The following is a 25,531-nucleotide window of genomic DNA, read 5'->3' on the forward strand; positions in this document are numbered from 1 at the left end:
ACTGTAACATCCGCCTTTTGGACGCACTGCGCATGAATGGCAGGCCTGCCGGGCGATGTGGCGCGGCAGGATTCGCAGCATTCGAAATTTATTTCGAATGTTGCGAATGCGAACGAATAGGTGGCGCGGATCTATCCACTTTGCGGAGCTCGCCACGGGAGTGGAGGACCGGCGAGAAAAGTGTGCCATGAGTTAGGGGCAGAAAAGAAACACATGAAGCGAGAGTCTCTTCTGCCTCTGACGAGCAAACAGTCACGGTCACACAAATTATTTAATAAAGTCTAATGGTTAAATCTATCGAGTATTGATTGTAAAAACCCAGTCTATGTTCCGGTGTACCTAAAAGTGTGGTTTGCAAAGAAATTAATATTAAAGTTAAACTATTATCCAGGATCGAAAGGCAAAAGCCATCTTTAAATGGTAGTTTTGGGTCGGGCTATTGCAGCCTACACTTGTTCCTTTCACCCTACGTGAAACTATTTAGCATGTCCCGGTATTGCTATTTATGCATCAAACAGTAAATATGTGTGCTGTTGGTCTTCGCTCATGTTAACCGGCAACAGGTTGAATCTGTGGTGCCCGAAAAGTTCTATGTCCTCATATAAATAAGTAGAGCCTCTTATCAAATCTAAAAAGCTCTCGTACTCTTACGTCATCAAAAACTTTCATTGAAAAATCGATGAAATATTCTATTGGCGAAATGAAAAAAAAATACTTTATAGATTTGAAATGCGTTCAACACACTCCGTTCCATGTCTCCTTTGATATGTTTGTACATGTTGATAAGCATTCCAACATTAAGCAAAGAAGTTTTGCCAAACGTTTAATGTAGTTTTTCAGTCACTTGCATTCATTTTTGACTAAGATGAATTCTACTAATCATTTGTTTTCTTACTTTCAGGTGAGAAAGTCAGGCACTTTTATATTATTGTAACGCTCAACCAGTAAGTATAATTAATGCATAAATGCTCGTTTCTTGGAAAAGTGTGTTTGGGTTCATAACAATGGCTACTTAGTAGGAGTTATATTTTACAGTCAAACAAGCTCTCAATTTTAGCCATTCCACTAAAAGCAGACAGACAAACATGAATGATCTACTAAACAGTTGCATATACAGCACCACTCTTGCACCCAACTGCATAATGCCTATTTGCATAAAACAAATTTATTTAACATTTGAAGCCACCCAGTTGCCATTATATCACTTGCAGTCACTTCGAATGAGAGTTCCTCATGATGGCAGGCTCCTGACAACAATGTCTGATGCTAACTAGAAGAATTATCATAAATTTCTAATGAATTTCAATTAGCGCATGCACTCTATAATAACAGACAAGGCTGAATGACAACGGATAATGATGAGATGATGGCCAATGTAAGAACTAATTTTCAGGCAAGTGTTTACAGATAAATATGTACGTATGTATGCGAGTGTTCTGTGATCTTCTGGTAGAGTTCTTATCCAGAACAACGTTTGCCTTCTTTGTGCTAAGGGAACTGAAGCAAAATGACAGAGAAGTGACGGGCCCTTCAACCTAGGTGTGCTCTTGTTATTCACCTTTGTCAACAGGTGCAATATTATCAAAGGTCCAATGTGTGTTTATCTGCTCATGTTGCCTGTTCTGAGATAAATAGTGAGAGCCGGGCAGGTATCTTTATTAGGTGCTAAGTGGAAGGTAATGCACGGTGAAATACAAATATGGTCTGTAGGAGGTCTCGATGTTCTGTCGCTTGCATGGTGGATATAAAAGTTGGACTTCTCCTTACATGTATGATTATCAGAGATATTGGAAGAGAGTGTTCCATTTTATTTATTCAATTGTTGATGATCCTCCATCGTATAGCATAGCACTACGTTATTATTTGGTCATTTCTTTTGGAGTCCTCTACTTGGTCTAAAATCTTATCTTTTTCCCCTGGCTGGTTGAAAATATATTGGATATCCAGTGACATCTCGGTTTTCAGTGGAATGAGCAGAACTTAGTATGTACTTATTTATATATTTAGTATGTACTTATATTTATATCTCTAACTTTATTATCCTCTCATTGGTATTGGTGAAAACAAATATGAATGCGCATTAGGGGTATCTGTGTTTACGCAGTATTCCTGATCATCTTTTTCGTTAAAACAGCTTTCATAATGGAATTTATTGTGGTTAGGCTCTTTGATCACGGTCACCTACTGAAGAAGTCCTCCCCCTTTTTAGTAATTCAGCTTCCTCCGTCACTAGTCTAAAATTGATAGACAGGGGGTAGCTTCCTCCAAACTACAATTTTCAGTTTTAAATGTAAATATATATTTCCTGAGCTTTGTACTGATGAAGGGAGTAAGTCGCTCCCGAAATATATATTTACATTTAAAACTAAAAATTGTTGTTTGGAGAAAGTTACCCCTATCAACTATCCAGGTACTTGAGCAAACCTCACAAGAATTCCTGTAAATGCTATTTTTTCGAAACCGCTGGATCCTTCCACCTCAATTATTTTTGGACATGATGTTTAGTTAAAGTTCGGATTAAAAAGCCCCTCCCTCCCCTAGGAGCTAAATTTGTGCAACTTAGGGGAAGACACCATTTTAGCTGTTCTGTCGCACAGAAGTTCTTTTAATTCGTAGCAACAGAGGCTCGCCTTGATACCAGTCAATTGAAGGAAAAAAGGTGCTCAGCGGAAAATGTCCACAGGCCTGGAAAATCGATGTGAATGATGTGAACCCCCGCACAATCTACAGAGTGTGATGTATAAAAAAGAGGGAGGAATCACCGCAATCACCGCAGTGTGGAGATCAATAGCGAAAGCACATATAGTATACCTGACTTTGCAGTTTCCCCATCATTGCGTTCGTTTCTGTAATCAGCTGACGGGAAAACTCTTTTACTTGTACGCAGCGTTTTTGCTTCTCCCTTCCATTTAGAGTCCCCAGGATTTCCTGAGAGGTCTGCACTCCTCTTGTACTATTTTGCGCCAAGTATTCTTGGGGCAACCCACCCGTCGTAAAAGAGTGGATTCGACTGCATGGTGTAGTCAACAATGCAATTGTCGTCCTTCCTGAATATGTGACTATCCATATAATCTCAACATGTGGACCGGATTTTCAGATTTTAGACAAGACAACGGAAGTGAATCTAGTGCTGTTAATTTGTCGGGTAACATTCAGTTCGGTGCCACCGTCGGCAGAAACTACGCTTCCTTGATATACAAATGGATTGACGACTGCGATGCTCTGCTCATTAACGCAGATAAGAATACAATTGAGAACCTCGGTATAGTTGATATTAATTTTCAGTGCCTCTCTTTTCAAATCCAGAGCCATTTGGCCAGAGTTAATGGCCCAGCAAACAGATTTCATCAGCGTAATCGCGGTGTTTGAAGAAAAATGCCATCGTCCATTGAACTCTTCTACGTCCTTCGGACAAAGTAGCATAAATAAGCACCGATAATATAATAATAATAATCGTTGGCGCAACAATCCATATTGGATCAGGGCCTTGAAGTGTGTTAGATTACTTCATTCAAGACCGTAACGGTACACTACAGTATACTGTAGGAGGCAATGTGGTCAGCATTGCGCTCGCCCAATATTATTATCCTGATTTGACTCAGGTACTCATTCACAGCTTTGGACGCTTTGGACTTCGAAATCCTCTGAGATTTGACTTCTGTGCTATGTGATATTTTGCGCCATAATATGTCGTTCCAATAATACATATTAGTTTCTCCGGGATCCCCCTCCTGCGTTGATCACGTCAGATACACTCGCTGTGCACACTATCTAAAGCCTTCTCGAAATCAATATTGATCAAGTGCAGCAAAGATCTGAACTCCGCGCATTGTTCCAAAAAGATCCGTAGATGGGGTCAATGCAGGAGAATCCGGGGTGGAAGCCACGCTGCTATTTGTCGATCCAGCTTTTGAGATGTTATTATCATATTCGTGACGCGGTACATACTTCTAAAATCATTACAATCTGCATTCTGCGGCATCTTCTGCTTCCCTGATCAACGATCGAATTCTCTCTTGTCACGGCGTACACTACGCTGAACTGCTCGAGATTTTGTTTGGTATCGGGGTTCTAGCACGTCATGCCCGCCATCACTGACGATCTGCTTAGTACCCGAGAAAGAAACTTTTTTGACGACAATCCAATGCTTTTCGATATTCTCAGGCTGTCACTTACCTTTCCAGGATACGAAAGCGCATTGCCATGAGTGTGGCAAGAGGAGGAGGAATAGTCTCTACATTCCATCGTCTTACTGCACCTTCTGATACTTACAGCTCAACACAGATACTTCTCGTTATCAGGGACACCCTTCATGCTGCTTTAACTGGAAACTAGGAAAGCTTTAGCTGACGATGTCATCTTTCTTGGCATATTTCGGCTGTGCTGATGACATTTGTCTGCTCTCACATCGAGTTTGATTAGCTTGAGTAACCTGTGGGTACTTTTCTTTGCTTTTTTGGCCAGACATTCAAGGTGTCCATTAAATTAAGTTTCGAATTCGTTTTAAGTCTTGCCTGTTTGTTGTCTGTATCATTGCGTAAGTAATTTTGATGTCTCGCATTCGTGAAAAGTGCATACAATTGGGATTCTGCAATTCTTGCCTGTAGTTTTTCTGCTTGTGCCCTCTGATATTTGGAAAAACTGTCTGCGCGTGTGCAAGGGTTTCTTGATCGTTAGATTTAGGATAATCCCAAGAACCGAAGATAGCGTAGCTTTCATCGTTCCGCTAAAATGAAGGTAACCGAGTCTTCGGATCTGCCGCAACCGCTTTATACGATGCATACATACATTAAAATGGACCTTACTGAAAATTACATCAATACACTCATGGTAGCGATACTCTTACGATATTCTTAGTTTAGTCTTCCATTATAGAGGGCATCAACTTTTTTTGTTCACGAATTGTCAATAATTACCACAGTAAGACGGTCTGCACACTCTTGCGGAAAAATCTTTTTACCACCATGTCTTAAAGTCACTGGAAGCCACAACAAGGAAGGAAAAGTTTCTTTCTTCTTTCCTGTGAGCAGCCCTTAAAACCTGATAGTTCAGTTGAGTCCAGCTTGTCAATTACGCTAGAAGAGCCTGCAATGCACTCGGCTGGCAGTTAAACTGAAAGCACCATCCACGTATCGGGAAACCGCAATATCATTAGTTTAACTCTGTACATAGAAGTGCTTGGGACGAGAATTTGAAAAATTTTTGTGTGTGAGCATTTACTGAAAACGTTCATCAGCTATAAAAATGCACATAAAATTCTCACTCACAGCCTAAGCAAAGATGAAATCCTCGCTCCTCGCAGCCTAAACATATCTGGCCACATCTTCTCTCAGTAGATTTCCCTCCATCCATAATGTGAATCTTCCTCCGCATCATATACGTAGATCCTTGCGGCTTTACAAATCGCCACAAACAAAGCATAGTTTGTTATAAGTTACTAACTTCTAACTATCTTCATTGATAAGGATCCGCTTCAATTTAAAGGTTACATCGAGTCAACTAGTCTTCATCATAATATCTTCTGTTCCAGTTCCAGTACACTTCCAATCATTTTCAAATTTTCAAAAATGTTCACATGTTAATATCCATACCAATCCTGAAGAGCTGTCTACTTCTGTTTAACTAAAGTGCATTCATCATCATGAACGGCGCAACACCGGTATTCGGTTAGGCCTGCCTTAATAAGGAACTCCAGACATCCCGATTTTGCGCCGAGGTCCACCAATTCGATATCCCTAAAAGCTGTCTGGCGTCCTGACCTACGCCATCGCTCCATCTCGGGCAGGGTCTGCCTCGTCTTCTTTTTCTACCATTGATATTGCCCTTATAGACTTTCCGAGCTGGATCATCCTCATCCATACGGATTAAGTGACCCACCCATTGTAACCCATTGAGCCGGATTTTATCTACAACCGGACGGTCATGGTATCGCTCATAGATTTCGTCGTTATGTAGGCTACGGAATCGTCCATCCTCATGTAGGTAGCCAAAAAGTCTTCGGAGGATTCTTCTCTGGAACGCGGCCATGAGTTTGCAATTTTTCTTGGTAAGAACCCAAGTCTCCGAGGAATACATGAGGACTGGCAAGATCATTGTCTTATACAGTAAGAGCTTTGACCCTATGGAGAACTAAAGTGTATTACCAGCAGCATTAAGCAGAGAAATGCATTAGCCACTGTCAGAAAAGTAGATTCATCTGACTACCTATCATCATATCAGCAACTATCTGAGAGGTTGGTTACGTCAGCTTATCCCTTGGATGTTCCAATTTATTTATTGTCATGCCCCAAACAACTTTCGCTATCCGGATTAGCATCCAATATATCGACTAACGACCTGTTGATAAACATAGGTACTTGATGTCTCCGCTTCCTTGTACCAAACTGAATAAGGACAAAAATTCGTTGCAAGCTCTAGCGCCATTTAAACTAACATACTCACATGACACACGACCGTCAGAGCCGTGCTGAATATTCTCACTTAAATCTATTACACTACCACCATATGAGAGGCCTCAAAACTTCGCCCTTTCCGCATTGCACGGTATCATCTGTCTCACACCAACATGGCTTGATTGTAATATTTTGAAATTTGAGCTTCTCGATGGCTATGAAGTTCTTCGTTGACCTTGCGATATGCAGATTTCGGGATAACTTAGAGAGTATCTTAGTTGCCGTAGGATATCCCTATTGCCCCTGTCAACTTGATATGCCCCCGCCCCTATGAAACATTATTGCATTTCACATTATTTCCAGCGCTTATTTTCCATGTTCTTCTATAGCTTTTTTGATACGCTGATGGACGTTTTCTCAATTAAATATAGAAACCAGCTACTGATCCTCTGCGGGGAATTTTTCCTCAATTGAATCATTGATCTCTGCCGATCTATCTGTTCTCCTCAAACGTATCACATCATAAGAATCGCCTCCTCATTTTTCTATTTCTTTCCACATTCTACACTTTCTTTTCTTAGTACCACCCAGTAACTCGGCTTATCTTTTAATTGGGGTGCGCCATCATCCTGATGAAGTCAAGTTTCAAATCGATTTATCATACAACCTATACATACGGTTTCAGAACTCAACTTACATAAAGTGGACTTCCTTACCCTAAATAAATCTCTTTCCTTAGTTAATTGGACACTCTCCATTTGTCCCACACATAAAAAGGGAGATATCACCCAATGTAGCAATTACAGCGGTATCACGCTGCTGAATATTATTTATAAGGTATTCTCCACTATCCTGCTAGGTGGGATAGCCCTGTACGCCCAAAATATCATTAACCCATAACAAAGAGGCTTCATTACAGGAAAATCAGTATAAGATCAGATTTTCTTTCTGGGGCAAGCGATGAAAAAACTGTTGGGATGTGATCATCAGTTGCATCATTTTTTCGTCGATTTCAAGGCCGCTGATGATAGTCTAGCCAGGGTAAAACTGAATACGACCATGAGAGAATTTGACATCCCGGCGAAATTGGCCGATGTGTGAAACCAGATAAAAGCAACAGAATCACTCTCGAGACCATTCAACATCAACAACGGTCTAAGAAAAGGAGATGCCCTATCATGCATCCTTTTTAACCTGGCCCTGGAAAAAGTGATCCATGATGCTGAGGTAAATGCGAGGGCCACCATCCTCTTCAAGTCCACGCAACTACTACTAATATAAAGGGCCTTATTCCAGATCGCACACGGGGCGGGAGGTTTTGGGCCCCACATCAATGAAGGCACTAGCGAAACGAGAACATTAAAGATAAAAGACTACAACTTTGAGACCGTTGATAACTTCTCCCATCTAGGACCGAAAATCACAACTAAGATGACTAAATCCACGCACGGTTGATGGTAGCCAACAGAGCCTATTTCAGCTTAACTGTACCGCACGAAACGTCTCAAATGTCTAGGTCAAAGCTCTTACTGTGCAAGACTAGGATCTTGGCGGTCCTTGTGTATTCCCCGCAGACTTAAACTCTAAGCAAATAAAATTGCAAAATCTTGACAGTTTTGGAGAGAAGAATCTTCCGAAGAATTTTTGGCTCCTAACATGAAGATGGACGTTTTTGTAATCTATATAATAACGAAACCGGCTGGTTGCCGATACAATGCAGTTCAATAAGTTGCGGTGAGCGGGTCACTTAATCCGTATGGATGAGGATGATCCAGCCCAGAAAGTCTAGAAGGGCAATATCTATGGTAAAGAAAGAGGACCAGGTAGACCCTGTCTGGGATAAGGCGATAGCATAGACCAAGGCATCAAACAGCTTTTAGGGATATCGAATTGATCGATCTCGACGCAAAACCGGGATGACCGGAGTTTCTTACTAAAACAGGCCTAGACCGGATACCGGTTGCTGCGCCGTTGATGATGATGACACGCAGCCCGTTTCATAAGCTACGTCGATATCTGGTTTGGTTCATAGTGGAAAATCTTGATGCCTTACGTGCGAAACTCGAGCTTCGGCTAATATTTCACCTTACAGGCCAGTTAACCCTGTCAACTTTGTAACCATTTCTATGCCTTTACTAACTCCTGCCATTGTGGAATTTTTGATCGACAGTGTTGGGAAAACCCTCCTTAAGTTCATCCTAAGAAAACAAAATTTTGCACCAGCATAGAGGACAGTATCACGCATACCAAGTTTCATGTAAATCCGGCTATTATGGTCAAAGCTATAGCAGTTAAAACTTTTCAACCACGCAAATTAGCTACTGACGTCATAAATAGCGAAAATAATTGACAGTGGATTGAAATAGGTTTTGTGTAAAACAAATCCGTGTAAAATAAAACTTATTAAAATCGATTCACTGTCTGTCTGTCTGTCACACGCACTTTTCTCCAAAACAGCTAAACGGATCCAAACGAAATTCGGTAGACACAACTATGGAATCCCACGCATGCAGTGAGTGACATAAATTTAGGTGGAGTTGAAAGGGGGGCTCCCCGCACATGTGAAGGGGAAATGTAAGCATTTTCATCGAATAAAGTCGTGTAGGGTATCAAGTGAAAGGTCTCGATTAGTACTTCCGGCGTGAATTGCAAAGTACACGAGTCAGGAGTCAAAATATATGCACTTAAAGTGAGATAAGACTAATTTTCGGAAACTACCTTACCCCAAAAACCCGAATCGGGGTGGTGCGCTTAGATGAAATCTAGGCCTCAAAATATCTGCCACTTCGATATCTGCTCAAATACGCATGCCAAGTTTCATGAAAATTCAACTATTAGTGTCAAAGCTATAGCAGTACAAACTTATCAATTTCACGCATCCTAAACCATACAAATAAGATGCTGACATCATAATTAACTAGAATAAATGACATTCGAGTGAAATATGAAACTTCCATTCATGAAAAATCAAATTCTCCTCAGTCCTTTTTAAGATTTTGTGTAAAACAAAATCTTATTTGTATCTGTTGTAGGTTAAGTTATTCACATCTGCTAACAATATTAGATTCCGAGTGTGAAGCGTATGAGGTTGACTATTATCAATACAGTGCTTTCCATCAAATGATTAATTTAAATCGCTTTCTAAAAAATAGAGGCTAGTAGAAGTTTCAACTAAGTAACACAGAACTGTCAAGCACTCATCACTCCTCACATCTTCTTCTTTTTCTTCAGCCTTTCTCCCGTTCAAAAGCGTGGTCGTTTCGTCGTAATCGCTTTTGCTATTTTATTTTATCAAATGCCTGATCTGGATGTAATCACGAGGCTTTTATATCCCCATCCAGCGTATCAAGCTATCATTCTTTCGGCCAGCCTTTTGGTCGCTTACCATTGACCATTGATGTTCAGACCAATCTCGGCAAGTGAATTTTTGGTAGGGCGAATCACGTGACCATACCATCGAAGACACCTCTCTCGTAGTTTCCACGATCGTTGCAACTCCATATCAGTGGCGGATATCCTCATTTCGGATGTGATCAAAACGACTAGTGAGTTCAACGCAACCTCTTCGTCTCCATTACGGCGAGACGCCGTTCATTGTGAGAGAGATAGATAGATAGATAGAGATAGATAGAGAGCGATAGGACGAATAGTAAATTTCAGATTTGAGATGTTCGCTGATACGTCGATCATAAAGAACACCAGTTCGGGAATGCCACTTCATCCAGGTTTCATTAATGCGTGGAGCAATTTCATTACGCAGCTATCCCTTGGCTGATGGCATTGACCCGAGATATTTAATTCGTTCAGTTCTGGGCAGGTTACTGAAGCTGACAGCACTGAGCGATTTAAATATCTCGAGTCAATGCTGTCAGCTAATGGGAAACTGTGTTATGCTCTTTAAATACTGAAACACAAAATCTTTTATACCTGCATCGTCAAGCTTCCAGTTTCCCGACTTGTTTGTATCTGTTGTAGGTTTACTTCTTCATATTAGTTATAAATATCCAACTCCCAGTGTGAGGCGTATGAGCCTGGCTATTATCAATACAGTACTATCCAGATCAAATTATTTGTGTGAGTGGCTTTTTATGGAATGGATTTTTTAGCTACATATATACGGAACTCTTATTCACTCATGGTTCCTCACTTAGGGAAACACAAAATCTTTTATACCTGGAGCGTCCAGCTTCCGGCTTTCGGACTTGTTTTTATATCCTATAAGGTACTGTAATCCTGTAGTGTACCGCTGAGGACTTAAGTGAAGTACTCTATCACACTTCAAGGCCCTGATCCAATTGGATTATTGCGCCAACAATTATTATTATTTTATATCATCTGGAGTCGCCCGGGTTCCACCCTTGCTCCATTATTATTTTCCTCCTTTATTAATGACCATATACAGACGATTTGAAACTATTTTCTATTGTTGATTCCTTGCGGATCTCAATGGTGTGCATGGAATAAGTTGGCACATAATGTTAGTAAGTGTTTCTTTGAAAAACTAACACCAACCTTCAATTCAATCCTCACTATATTGACATCCGTAGCCGAGCTTACACAATGCCTCGCTTCGTTTTGCACTCCTCTAAGCAGTTCGAGGATATTCATTCATTAGTAATCCTTCGTCTAATTATTCAACTGTATTATTCTTGGGTATGCTTCAGTGGTTCTTAAAAAGAATCTTCCTTGTTCGTATTGTCTTGATCGTTTTACATTTCTTAAGCAGTTGTCTCTTCAACAGCACAGATCTTTGCGTCCTTTATAAATTATGCCACGGCTCAATGGGCAGGTGCTTAACCTCTCCAAAAACTCTGTTTCTGTGAATAGCGTGTGCGTCCGACATACATTGAACCGATTTTAATAGGATTTTGTTTTATCTAAAACAGGATAAATGGAAAAGGGAACTGTACTTCTAATTTTTCAGCAAGAATCAGCAAGAAATCAATCCTTAGTCGTTAGTTATCGAAAATTGCTCAGAATTTTTCGACATTTGTGTCTGAAAAGTCTGTTTTGTATTCGATATTCTGAAGAAAAGTATTGACAATGAACACTCAACCTGTCCTGTCTTTTTCGAGTAACTGTTGGTGTCAAATGGAAGCTCCGGCTAAATAATTGAGAATATTTAAATCATTTTCTCAAACCTCTACACGTGAGTTCGAACCGTTTTTTTTTTATTTTTCCTCTTCTTGTGATTGTGGTTTTGCGGTTCTCTTATTTTCAGGAGGCATGAACGTTTTCGTTAAAATATAGAAGTATCCAGAAGTTTTCCTCGCAGTCATGAGCCAAAGCATAGCGTCATGCAACCACTTGTCAACGATCATTTAGATACTACTAACACCAATCAACTTGTGGGTGGTCTTTCAACTACTTCTACATTGTTCGTTTGACTTATCAAATAAAATACCGAACATTCTGTTGTCAACTCTAATATCTCATAACTCTAAAACGACTGCCGGCCATATATGGAGTTCGGCATTTGAATAAATTTCTCCCAGTATTATTGATAGATTTAATAGATTTGATTCAATAACTAACCTTTAAGGGAATTTCACAGACTACCCAATATCAAGTTACTTCTTTTATTATTATTGGGTTGAATACAAAGTAACTTTCAGGCCCTTCACAATTCAGATAAACTTTTCTCTTTGTTTGCAAAGTAATCATAGAAAACTGACAAATTTATAAGTTGTGCAATATGCATACTTGACCTGCTAGAGCCCAAACGATTCAGTTCGATCGTGCTTTATAATTGACCGTTATTCCGCTTCGTTATGAAATATTAATAGTCGTACATTCAATTTATTTGAATATTGAGATATAAAAAAACCTTACCCCAGGTACGTAATTCTCATGCTGTATGGGTACCCAATACCTTTAAATCTTGCTTTTCCATTCTTCAGGTATGGGATTTCCCAACTGCAGATACTTTTCAGTGCATACAAATACATATGTACACACCCCGCCGAGTACGAATGCTATACGAAAATTCTCAAATTCGGTACATCTGATTAACTATCAGCATTAAAGATAAATTATCTCAATTAATTCCATTCTCACTAATGTGCAGCTCTTCGAATTTGTAGCTGAATCCAGAAATATTGAAAACAATTACAACCGCCCACAAAAGCACGGCAACATAACGAAAACAATCAAAAACAATCATTGCCATTAAAAAAATCATCGAGTTCATCTCATGCACACACTCCGTGTTGCTCTATTGTTGTTCATCTGCCTACACTTGCCCATCCTTGCTATCGCGAAAAAGACACATTAACCCCGTCGTAACCAGCCCGCTGGGCAACCGGCCAGCATCTTAGACCTCACAAAATAACGAGAGCGAAAAAAGAAAAGCCACCAGCCATCGCATGGCCAACAACAAAAATAAATACGGAAAAAAGACGACCAGAAACAAGGCAAAAAGCAACATTGGACCCAACTCTCTCACCTGTGGGACACGCTCGGATTCACTTTGTGCAGAGTTTGGTGCGCCGGCCGAGGCCTGGGTCCAAACGAATCCTGTTATGAAGCAGATACAGGGAAAAGGAAAAACAATACAACCTTCATCGGGTAACCCATTCTCTCGGCGGCCGCAGCCAGATTCAACAACCTGGCAGCCAACTAGCCAGCCAGGCCACCACATTTATGATACCAAGATTGTCTTTTTCGAAAAAGTTACGCGAAACTCTCCGTTTCTCTTCTTTAGTCTCGCATATGTGCCGAGTGCGATCCGACGCGGTTGCGACGTGTTTTTCGAGTGTTTGCTTTATGAAAGCGAGTTTTGCTTCTGCTGTCGTTTGTTGCCTTTTTGGGCACGCAGAATACTAAAAAGTGAATATTTCATTAGATCTGTCTAGGAAATATTGGTGCGAAAAAAGTGTGATACAACAAGACTGCATTAGTGCATCACCGTAATCAAGTTGCTCGCCTAAGTCTTTTGTTTCTGCTGTCGGTGTTTATGTACGTACGTGCATCTATCGGCGTAAAGTTGTGTGCGAGTTGTTTTCATTTAGTTTGTTCAGTTTGACTGCCACCTATTGGACTACAATAGAGGTATCAAGTACTTAGTGATAATAAGTAACCAGAGGACAATGAATTATGACGCCAAGAGTGAGGTGTCCCCAAAGGAAAGAATCAAGAAATGGGAACCCTCACTCCTGCGTTTGAATGCGTTGCAATATTCCTTCTTTCAACAAATCCAGTTTCCACTTCTTACGTCTCCTGTCTCTGGTAGCCCTTGCAGATCAGGTCGAAGGAATCCACTACGGAGTACACTTCACATCGCTAACAATAAAAGTTGAACACCAACAACAATCCTATCAAAAACTGGAAGTTCTTGCTTGCTCGGAAAGAGACCCCCCAACATCTCCGGACGGATTCACCTAAATTAAAATACCATCTATTTTATGCAATCTTCCAGGGGTCATGGTACCACTGGCTTGCACTGCACCACCTCCGCGCTACGGACTCTCAGAAATTCGCGGATCCCACAACCTGTTCCTTCTGGTCCAGCAGATCTTGAATTGTGGGCCGGTTTCACAGTACCTTCCTAATTCACTTTTTTAATAACTTAATCAATTCTGTTGGCTTTTGCGATGACAACCTTTTTTTACCCGAAATATTATCTTCATCTTCTTTGGTCAAGAGATATTTTCAGAATATCTTTGAAACTAATAAAATTGGTAATTTATGCAGGTCTTCAACGAGAGATGCGCTTCTTTAGATAATAATGCCCCAGCGCCCCTTTGAGCCTTGGCGACCATCCACTTGAAGGTGAATACAGTTGTGCTTAGAGACAGTTGATAATGCCAGAGAAAAAAGTTATTCGATTATTGTTACGTTTTCGAGATACTCATTATCCAAATAGTTATTGCTGCGGTCTCGGGTTTACTATAATCACTGGCATACATTTGCATCTAATATATTTACTATTTACTTAAAAATTGCAGATACTCGAACCTAATAGTCAAATTGTCACCCAAAACTTGATGACTGCCGCTAGAAACTACTTCAAATTTATGGCATTCTCACGGGAATCATAAATATCTATCTTTGCAGGACCTTCTGTTCAGCAATTATTAACATCATACAATCTAGCCCAGGTAGAACGCTTTAATACATTCTCTCCTACCATTTCAGTACAAAACCAACTCGAACCCACATGATACCATGATATATTACTCACAACAAAAACGCAGAGTAAAAGGAACAACCACACATCTCATCTCTACAACACATTGATGCTGTATGATCTTGTTCTTCGTAAAATTTATGGTGTTGCGTTGAATTGTATAGTCTTTATGTTCAAACTGATCTTTCACTTCTCTCCCATTCTCCTTCGGCCGAGCCTCAAGACTCCCTTGACCATCCTCGACTCATTTTCAATTATTTTTCTTCCATTTCTTTCATTCAATGAAATATACATTTCATTGCAAAAGGTGTGCACAGAGACATCAGAGACAGTATCATGGTGCGATCGCAATCTTGCTCTTAAAATTGATTTAAAGACTTATGCGAATACGTTGACTTCAGGGAGGACTTAGACTCCAATCAAAGTATGGTTTTTGGACTGAGTCGTTGGCGGATCGTTCAAAGGTATACTGGGTGCGGTCATGTGTGGCTTTACTGTCAATAATTGAAAATTTGTCAAAAAATCAATAAATCCCCCAATAGGCAACAACGTTACTTGGGGTTATGGACTTTGTTTAGATTTAATTGATACCGGAGCGCGCAACACCCAATCCTGGTAACAACCGTAGAGATTGGTTAAGACAAAAATATGAAAACCAACTGATGGTTACGTCCAAGCCAGAATTAACTCTTCAGACATTTCCACACTTCAGGCCCAGAGTAGTGTGACTGCAAGCAGCAGCAAGAGTCTCAGTCAGTGCTAGGAAAGTTTTGAAAGGTGTAAGCGCCGGAATTGCAACGCTATCGCAGAAACTAATTCCTGAGGATGGAAAGTTTTCTCCCGTATAATATTTCATATCCTCTAAAGGTCATCTCTAGGCCTGAGGAGGTGGGCATGGAAAGGGGGAGATTCTCTCCGGGCCCGGAAATGCATTTAGTTTACCTGAAGAGCATATACATTTATCCAATGTAAAGGTAGCATGACAGTACAGGTTTCATCTGTAGGATATATTTATTAGATAGATTAAGATTCGTTTATGAAACCTGTAATAATTTCAACCGTGTCAGCATCTTAGCCAAATACCTTTTAGATTTAGTTCACGTCCGTATCATAACAATCATCTGAGCAACTTCAAAACCCGAAAGCTCAGCTCAGGTATGGAAGGTTTGGTTGATTTCTTATGTGTGTGTGTGTGGAGGGGGGGGGGGAGAAGCTACAGCTTCCGAGCTGGCCCATTGTACTCGCCACCCCCGTCTAACGGAATATTCTGGATTCGTTAATATGTATATGGTAGGATTTCCGTTAGTGGATGTGACGCTACCCGTCGCAACTGGAGAACATCCGCACCAAAAATTTGATGCCTGATGCGTCCATAGGCGGGGCATTCACATAGGAAATGCTCCGTGGATTGCGCTTCCTCATTACAGGAGGAGCACGTATCATCTTGAGTAATTCCAATTCTGAACATATGCCCAGCTAGTGAATTATGGCCTGTCAGAATGCCCACAATACATCTGCATGTCCTCCTGGTTTTCGACAGGATAAACTTTGCGGTACGCATGTTTGGTTCTGGCCGGAAAAGTTTGGTGTGTCGAGCAGGATTTCAATCTAATATGCCAATGATGAATTTAAGGGGGTTCACAGTAAATTTTCAAATTATTTCAGCAGATAAGGTAACATAGGGTATTTGGAGACCATGGCATGGAACATCACATTTTTTTTTCAAACTTTTCGAGTGGGTAGTGTCTGACAGCAGGTGCTTAAAGTAATTGGCCCCATTCGGACCCCACACTTCTTTCCTTTGCAAACAATATCAACACCTTTATTTGATATAAAAAGTACTTAAGATACCTTTGATGGGGGGTACCAATCAAATTGCGGTTTTCGTTGGAAAAAAAACATGCACTTACCTATTACGTGTATAGGGACTCCCCCCCTTAAGGCAGGAGACCGATTTGGTTTTCAACGAAATCTTGAAAATTATATGGCGTAAAAGTCCGCCATGTAACGTAATAGTGCGGATCATTTTCCATGTACTCTTCCAAATAACAGCACAGTGTCAACATCATGTTAGTGCCGAGAAAATTGAAATTCAAATCTTGGACAAAACATAGAAGACCGATTTAGCGCTGTTAATGTGTCTTACGATATCAAGTTGAATGAGGTCACCCACGGAAACAACCCTTCCTAAATATAAAAAAATAATCAATGACTTCGATGTTCTCCCCATTAATAGGAAGAATGCGATAACCAATCAGACTGAAAACCTTGGTTTTGTTGGTGTTTATTTTCATACCAATTCTGCGTGCCTCCGCTTCTAGATCCAGACTAATTTGGCGATGACTCGGTCAGAAAGCAAACAGGTGTTATCTCCTTAATAGAGGTGTTCGGGGAAAGTTGCCATAGTCCATTGAATCACTCTATATTCTCCATCCAAGGCAGTATGAAAACCCTCCCCGATAGCGAGAACGAAAAGTATTGGTGAAAGAGGGAAAATCCTAGCGGATCCTGCTTTGAGTTTCAAATTTCTCTTAGATTTTATATCGAAGCAACATTTGATATTTTGCATCACCATATGACCCTCTGATAATTGCTATTAGTTTCCCCGCAATACCCCTTTGCGTAGAGCATTCCAGATAGACTCCTCATCCAGATTATCGAGAGGTTGATGTTCAGTACATGAGAATGCATAGCCCAAACCAGTCTGCTCCCTGTCGGTTAAGCTGTCGAAGGGTTTGGCTAACATCGTCGCTGAAGCGCTCAAATATCCCTCTAGTTGTCGCAAAATTTACAAATGGGTAGAAGTGGCAGCTCCTTCGCTGGAAGACCGTAAACCGCGAGAAGTGGAAACTCACCGAATATTATACGATTCACAAATATGGTGAAGTGCTCTATCCGCCTTCTCAGCTGTTCATCATTATGCATGAGAATCCTACCGTTAACATTCCTTACAGGACCGTCGAAAGACTTACGACTACTTGTGAACTCGTTCGTGATTTGACAGCTTCAATCGAAACCGTTGTCAACCCCATTTTTGTTATGCGGCTTCAGTAATAGTACAACACTTGAATCACGTCTGCTATCACTTGGATATTGAGAGTACAAAAACACAGCAGCACAAACTGGTGTGAGAAGAGGGAGAGAAGTATTCTCCAAGGTCATATCATCTTGCCTCGCTGAAGCCCTTAATTTCCAGCTTCTATCGTTGGGATTCTCGCTGAAATTGGAGGAGGGTCGTTCAATGCCGTTATCGAGGAATTTGCACACAGTCCAAAAAACCAATCATTGTATCGTTTTCGATATCCAAAGGTCATAGCCCTGAGATCAGACTTATCTGAGGTGGTCTTAACTTTTCAGTTAGCAGTAAAATTTGGATTGCTAACTCACAAATTTTAATCTCTTCTAGTGACCTTTTGCAACAGGCAAGGAATACTTTGAATGTATTCATAAATCCAAACTACCGGGGCTCTTTAGGATGCTGAGTATCGTGAAATGGACTCAGATACAAACTTGAAATCGACTCTATCGTGTTCATTAATGTTATATTTATGAACCCGAAATCGTTCTTTTTACAATCCTTTTGCTTGATTAACAAAATCTTTCAAGACATAAGCCATCGTCCATGCAGTGCTATATGACTTCCTCTGCCTTTTTTTAGGTACAAATACAACAATCTGATTAGGGTCGTGGTTTTCTGTTTAAGGTATTGGTTTTCTTGTCGTTTATCCGATTCTGCCTGGTGTGCTGCTCAGCGTGTCATTCAACGGTAGGTTCTTATCAGCCTGGTCCAAAAATTTCCTAGTTCCTTGTTTCCCAGCTATTTGAAAAACGAACTATCGTATCCCAGTTCCATGACAAATGGAGAAACCACTTCGCCAACTGATCCATCTTAATCTTGAAACCACCTTTTCTTGCTCCCTCCAAATATGAAGGGCAAAAATTACCATAGATCTGATGTGAGCTAGAAGAGTGTTCAGCCCTGAATAATATCGTAATTTCGCCCGAGTTACCAGCTGCATTTTCTTTGTTCTTAGTGTTCATAAGATGTATTATCGAAGCACTGATCTATGGATAAATGGGTGGCTAGCTGGTGTAAGATGTGGTTTTGTATGTTCATACATTTATTGTATTCCCTACGAAAGTTTGCTTATTTACTAAGCTCGATTGTTGGCAGGATTGAAGAGGGTGTTGAAAGCTTTTGGTTTCCCTATTTTTTCAACTAAAATCTCTATTTCAACTTCTCTGTAAAACTCCGGGTTCTGAGCGAAGTTTCTAGCTAGTTGAAAACATGTCGGGAAACCAGAGGAGGTTTCATGTATGAAAGGTTTTTGTGTATTTCTTGTATATAAACATTTGAATGGACATTTTTTCCGTAATCATATGCATATATTATGCGTGCTACTGACATTCAAAGTTTTAGAATTTGCACCGAAGCGACAATTTTAACCTATTATAACTTTATTACTAATACTGCGATTACCACCAAACTTGGTACAATCTTAGTTTATATTATAATTACTGCAAAAACCCACGATTGCAGCATGAACTTAAAGGAGGTTTTATAGGAGGCAATGTGATGAGCATTGCGCTCGCCCCAGATTATTACCCTGATTTGACTCAGGTAGTCGCTGACAACTGACACAGACTTCTTATATACTTTGCGCAAATTTATTATCAATTACTTTCCCCAGTTTTGAGTACTGTAGAACATCCAGACACGCTGGTCGCAGTACTCAACTTTTACTGGTTATCTACAGGTCGTAGAACCAGTGCACAGCCGACCCTTTTCTGATAAAAAAAGTAGTACACTACAAAGCTACGATACACTGTATCCCCAGTGGGGAAAGGGGAGAATAGTTTACAATTAAACCCTATAAAGTTTCGATCCTAACCTTGTCTAAAGATTAGTCAGCTATCCTGAACCCCTTGACAAGGCAGCTAGTAAAGTGGCTGACTCCTACCTTTATATTTGAATGTCTACTCCCAACTCCATCAGTTATATCCCGTCCTTTCTTTACTGTCATCTCATTTTTGCGATATTCATCATGAAATTATTATGCGTTGCGCCTCGTCCACATCGCCATCGTCGTCATCATCATCATCATCATCGACGGCAACATTCCCATCATCATCATCATAGTGGTCGTCTCCCATGAAACGCATCAGCAGCAGCGGGTCGATCGCGCAAGAGCCTCGAGGGTCTTATTTTGTGTGATAATGCGCGCACAGGACAGAAACGACCAATGTTTCAGTCATTTTCGTTCATCAGAATCAAGCAGACAGCAGGCGGCATCCAGCTAGGCAGCAGCCACAACACTTCTTCTGGATTTCCATGGATCCTGCAGTTGCAAAGTTATTGCACTTTAAAGCAACTCAATGTCGCGATTACGGACAAGAGTATCTCTCGCGCTGATGTCTTTGCCTTTGATGGAATGGGATGAGGTCATATTGAAGGAAAAACAACACAAAAAATTATGTTTGGCTGAGGTTGAATGGTTACTGATTGCCGTTTTTTTGTTCAGATGAAATTATTTATGGATATTAGTACTGTAATTTTGAAATTACTTATTAAATTTCGTGAACTTCCTGCTCTCGTAGTTGCTTACTGAAGGAGAAGAAAGAGGCTAAATAAATTTTTGGCGTGAAGAATTCGTTCCATGTCTGCCTTTCATATCCCGGTGGATAGACTTTTTGGAAAGTTTTGTTGGATTTTATGTGTTTAAAATACAGGTTTTCAGTTATCAGAGGCACGAATAAGACGACCACCTAATCATGGGGTCATAGCGACAAATTTATGGAGAAATACAGTCTTTTCGAGGAGAAATCTATGTCACCTACCATCATTATTTGAATTAGTATTTACACTAGAAATGCCAAATACAGTACTATTGCTTGTCTTCCATCGAGCTATTGGTTATTAAGTCCAATAAATTCATATAAAGCTCTTTCCGACGTCTTGGGAAAAATTCTCAAAATGCTGAACTACTACATTAAATCCACGTTACAATAAATTGGAACACGAGTCGAAGGTACGATCATTAAAACAAATTGATTGCCTCGAAATAACCAAAAAAGTGCCCAAATGCCATCAATCAGTACCATATGTTGCTGCCAAAACAACTTTAATATTCAGAATTATCACTCCTGCTCACATGGCTTCCACAATGATAGCATCAATATTATAAATAATGCTAATAACTTCATCTAAAACGATAACAAAATATCCCCTGCAATAAAATAAATCCATAAAATTTTTATAGATCAAGTTGAACGATCTTAGAACGTTTCCTGTAGTTTCGCTACCCAGACATTCGACAACAGTCGTAAAAACCTCCAGATAAGGAATCAATAATAAAGTCATAAATGCAACAAAGAAAGAGGCCTCTAAAAGTCCAATCAAATGATTATCATTATGGCCAACAGTTTCGCCAGGCCCAGAATTTTATTGATTTAAATTATATTGACTATCTTTATTATTGACTTTTACTCGGAAACAAGCAATAACCTATAAAGACATACTATAGTGTTAGATGTCCCGTTTTCAGGCCGATCAGAAATTGGGCTTCTGGCTTAAATCTTTCGTTTTGGGTCACTTATTGATGTTCATATTATTCAGGTAGATAAGATTGTGATACAGTATTTTCTCTATTCGCACTGTTCTGCTCGTACTCTCTCGACGAGTTCACTATAAAGTCGAAGTTTTCTAATACCAATCCGATCAAACAATGACCTCGAAGTCACATTAATTACTTGACATTCAGCACAAATTCGTATTCAGTTTATTCTAACAACGTTCACAGACGATAATCAACAATTTTTACGTAGTGGTCTCATAAATCCTCAAAATTAAAAACTCATGAAAACAAGCTTTTACCAGATAACCATCTCCTACATTATAGCTCTGCACAAATAAAACAGTAGCTTTGTAGCCTCGAATAAAATATCTCATTTATGAAGAATTTTATTCTTCTTGTGCTACTTGAATTGTATCCAACTCTGCATCTATTGTTCAGTTTCACTCTTGTCGCAACCATGACCCATATTTTTATTTAGCTTGTCCAATTATGCTAGCTCTTTGACAATTACCAAGCGAGGCAATACCGTACTTCTTTCCATATTTTTTAGTTCATTTTTTTCCTCTTGTACATGACTGATATTTAGTAGACAATTGGAGTCATGCTGGGAAGCTGAAAAGACGTTTTTTCGTATCGGTTTCGCCACATAAAAAGTTATTGAAATATTATGCAATTATCCAGATTTGAAGTATTTAGATGAATTGAAAGCGCATGGTCAGAGTAGATAGAAACATGGATTATTCAGATAGATTGAAATTGTTTTCAGGAAATCGAAAGAATGAAAAGTTGTTTGCCATTTGCAAGTTTTCAGTTGAGATATCCGGTAAGCAATGAATGAGACTATCTTGGCTATATCGGATTGACGAATCAGCCAATAAAAGCTTCAGGAAACACCGACCAAATAAATTGCTGATTATTTGCTCCCCAAAACATTCAGATTATTTTTTTGCTTCAGGTTCCTTTGCATACCCGAAAAACTGTTAAACATTTGCGACTGAAGCGAGGCAAGATGATAGCGCTCTAGGTAACACTTCTCATGTAAGTGTGATAATGCAATATTGCGCTTTGACCAATCTTATGCTTTCATGCAATTTAATGTACCAGGGTACCAGGGTCAGTTTCAAGTAAAATGATGTTACCAAGTTTTAGCCCAATAGGCAAAGATCTCCGAAGTGGAACCTCAGGATACTGGTTTAAATAACCGAGCATTAACATAGTCCTCTCAAGTCGAAATTTATGACAAAAATTAATTACTTTTTTTGCCTGGAAATAACAAAAAAAGGTAATACAAGTATTGTAATGAGTACTTGGACATAGTCCTACTGGGACATAGTCCGGAGAAACCATGTTGAATACATCAAGAGATGAAAAGTTTAACACTTTTAGAACTTTAATGCAATTTCCGCCCTGCAATAAAATGTACACGGGAATAAGATATCCCCGGAAATGAATTCAAATATGCATTGTATACAGTTCCCATTAGCCGCTCCTAGGATCTAAATTAGCACTGTGGTAAGCCGTTTTGATACCACGAATTCCCATTGCTGCATGGATTCACGACGAAGAGCGAACGGAATTGAATCCAGTCGGCTTCATAGCCAACCCGTAGCATTTACGAAAAATAGCAACGCCCCCACTGAATGATCAGACACGTGTTTGACGTTGCCAACGAATTGTCTACCTGCTTTGGTACTAGCAAAAGGAAGTGCCTGAGGGTTTCTTCATCCTATCCATTGTGATTGCAAATTGTAGGGTATACCGGGTCTGAGAGCATATTCTTTAAGTCAGTGTCTGTTACTAACTGCCATAATCATGTACACATTTGCAGTTGCTGTGCCTTCGATATCCCTTGAGTCAACTCAAGATTATCCTGGAACGCATTAAAGAAAATCTTGACAACTTAATCGACAGAAAGCAGGCTGCCTTCCGCCGTGGATTCTCCTGTATTGGCAACATCCAACACCTCATTGCCTTTACAACGCACCGCTTATCCGCTTATCCAATGGGATACAAATAGGAAGCCAATAGTTTATCTACAATAGATAAACTATCAAAACGTTCTATATCAAGGCGCCATCTTTCTTAAATTATGTTCTGGTGCGAATCCAATATATTCATAATGCGCATTATAGAGAAAAACAAAAAGTTCCAGGGGAAAATACACCAATTCTATAGCTCGGAAACGATATATATAGAGCTCCGAAGAACGCAGTGAAAAAATACGAGTGCCCATGTTGGCTTCCCTGACCATTGACGTAAACGGGAAAATCCGTGGGCTATTCTACAATTTGTTAAACGGGAACTTCGCCACCTTTTCTTCTTATTTCGTTGATCTTTCCCTATAATCCTGATATCATGAACTGTCAAGAAACCTGTATTGGGCAAAGTTAAAATTCATTGCCGCCTTTCACACCAAAACAAATTTCCCCTCTTCCCTCGCTTCTCTGAACTGCAAATTGAAAGAAAAAAACAGTTTTCTGAAAAGCCTGCTGATCCCAATGTTATTTAGCTGCTACCAACCAAATCCATAAAGGAAGCTCTGTCTGTAGCCAAAGCTGATTTGCATATAGATCGGCATATATTTAAGCTAAATTCAGATTCACAGTTCACTAGTTGGACTTAAAAAGTGTTAAAACAGGAGCAAATAATGTAAGCTTCGAATAGTTTTATCTATTATAGAAGACTAGAGTCAGTCAATCTACAATGACGTCCCCCCCTACCACCCGCGATCAAGTTATGTAAATATTCACGAAATTAGCAATTTGATGCTGCACATAGATCAACCAGCGAAGGTCACACTTGCCCTTCTAATACTTTGTTATTTATGAGTTGTCACTGTAGAATTCTGTGCGTTCTACATAAAAACTGTTGGGCAGATGTTTCGCGTATCAAAACTTACTACCAAAAGCAATCGTAGAAATATAGCGTTAAAGAAAGGAACAAGTTATTGCCGAAATATAAATATACGCGAACTAGAATAAACAAGTGCGAATTACCTCTCTTCAACTGGCATTTTCCATTTTTGAAGCTTTGAAGCATACATTATTACATATTTCTTACACCTGATCAAATTTTCGTCCGGACAGAGGCAGTCCATCAGATCTATCTGTGCTGACAACAGCCTCACCTCAGGTAGAAATAGTCTACCAGTATAAACGGTCGGTTTCCACATAATATAAATTAGATTGCTAGATGATCGACGAAATCTCCACTACGTAGACTACCAGTGACCTTTTTGTCAATCCTCAAATTCATAATACCTGTTATTGGTGGGAACTGATTAAAGCGCATGAGGCACTGCAATGACAACAAAATCCCCACACAGTTTTTGGCAGCAAACAGGGGCTCTTTCAGTTTACAGACACTGTTCCACACGAAATGTCTCACCAACGGCCTTCGAGAGAAAAATCCTCCGAAGACTTTTTGACCTCCAAAAGAAGCTGGATTATCCCGTAGCTAGCATAACGACGGAATTTAAAAGCGTTCTCACAACCATGATCCCGCCCAGAAAGCCCACAAAGGCAATATCTATGCTAGAAAAAAAAAATACGTGGCAGACCCTATCTTATATGGAGTGGTAACGTTGGCCAAGACGCCAAATACCTTTTAGGGATACAAAATTGGTGTACCTTACTACGGCTGGGCCAGGCCGGATACTAGTTGTTGCACTTTTGGTGATGATGAAAAGTTCGCTGTTCGTTCTTAATAACTGGAAAACATATTACTTTTCCAAATCAAAAAAGAAAGGTCAGGCAATATCTAACGTGTTGTCTCTGCTTTGGACGAAATCAAAATCAGGTTTTTGGAAAACTGTACCGAAAATGTGGAAGAAGCCTTCTTGCGAAATAAAAATAAAGTTGGTCTTATAGTTTCCCCTTTTTAGATCTATCCTTTTTCTAATATTTGCTAAATGTCTCCCTCATATTTTCCCCAAAAACTACTTTGATAATAAAGTGATCCCCACTACAGCCCACCGTGTTGGTGCTAAAAAATATATTCAAAATCTTCCCTGTTTGTCGTGAGAGGCGACTAAAGGGATAAAAATTTATGGGCTAGCAACCTGCAATTTATGAAACTTTATTGCTATCAAAACGTCAACGACGCCTCAGATAAGGACTAATTTCGCAGCTACGACCTTTGCCTATCGAAACCAAATATGATTGGTGAATACACGCACGCTCCTCGACAACGGTAACGAGGCCCTCAGAACGCACGCTTTCTCCAGCTTGATCAGGAATTTTAACGATATAAGCTACATATTGTGGGCTTCAGCAAAGTAAGATGTTGGGACTCTAGAGCGTACTCCTCCTCCTCTCGCGGCAATGTGCTTTGTACTCTGGAAAGCAAAGTGGAAGCAGACGCGAATACAGTGCGGGGTTGTTTCTGACGGCTGGCGCAAATAGCGCTGTCTTCACTTGGAAACCGATTTCTGACAG

General features: G+C 40.0%; 1 protein-coding gene across 5 annotated transcripts in view; it reads left to right on the forward strand.

Moving 5' to 3' along the window:
- Window positions 1-25,531, forward strand: part of LOC119651280 (protein limb expression 1 homolog) — a 195,818-nt gene that overhangs the window by 115,499 nt on the left and 54,788 nt on the right. For 3 of the 5 annotated variants that reach the window (XM_038054786.1, XM_038054787.1, XM_038054785.1), the window contains exon 1: window positions 12,965-13,442. The exons of 1 other annotated variant lie outside the window; for it this stretch is intronic. The gene's annotated coding sequence lies outside the window, so the exon portion shown is untranslated. Of the gene's footprint in view, window positions 1-12,964; window positions 13,443-25,531 lie in introns of those variants that run through there. One more of the 5 variants, XM_038054788.1, reaches the window with a different exon arrangement.

The sequence above is a fragment of the Hermetia illucens genome, chromosome 3 (genome assembly GCF_905115235.1).
Source record: "Hermetia illucens chromosome 3, iHerIll2.2.curated.20191125, whole genome shotgun sequence".
NCBI lineage: Eukaryota > Metazoa > Arthropoda > Insecta > Diptera > Stratiomyidae > Hermetia > Hermetia illucens.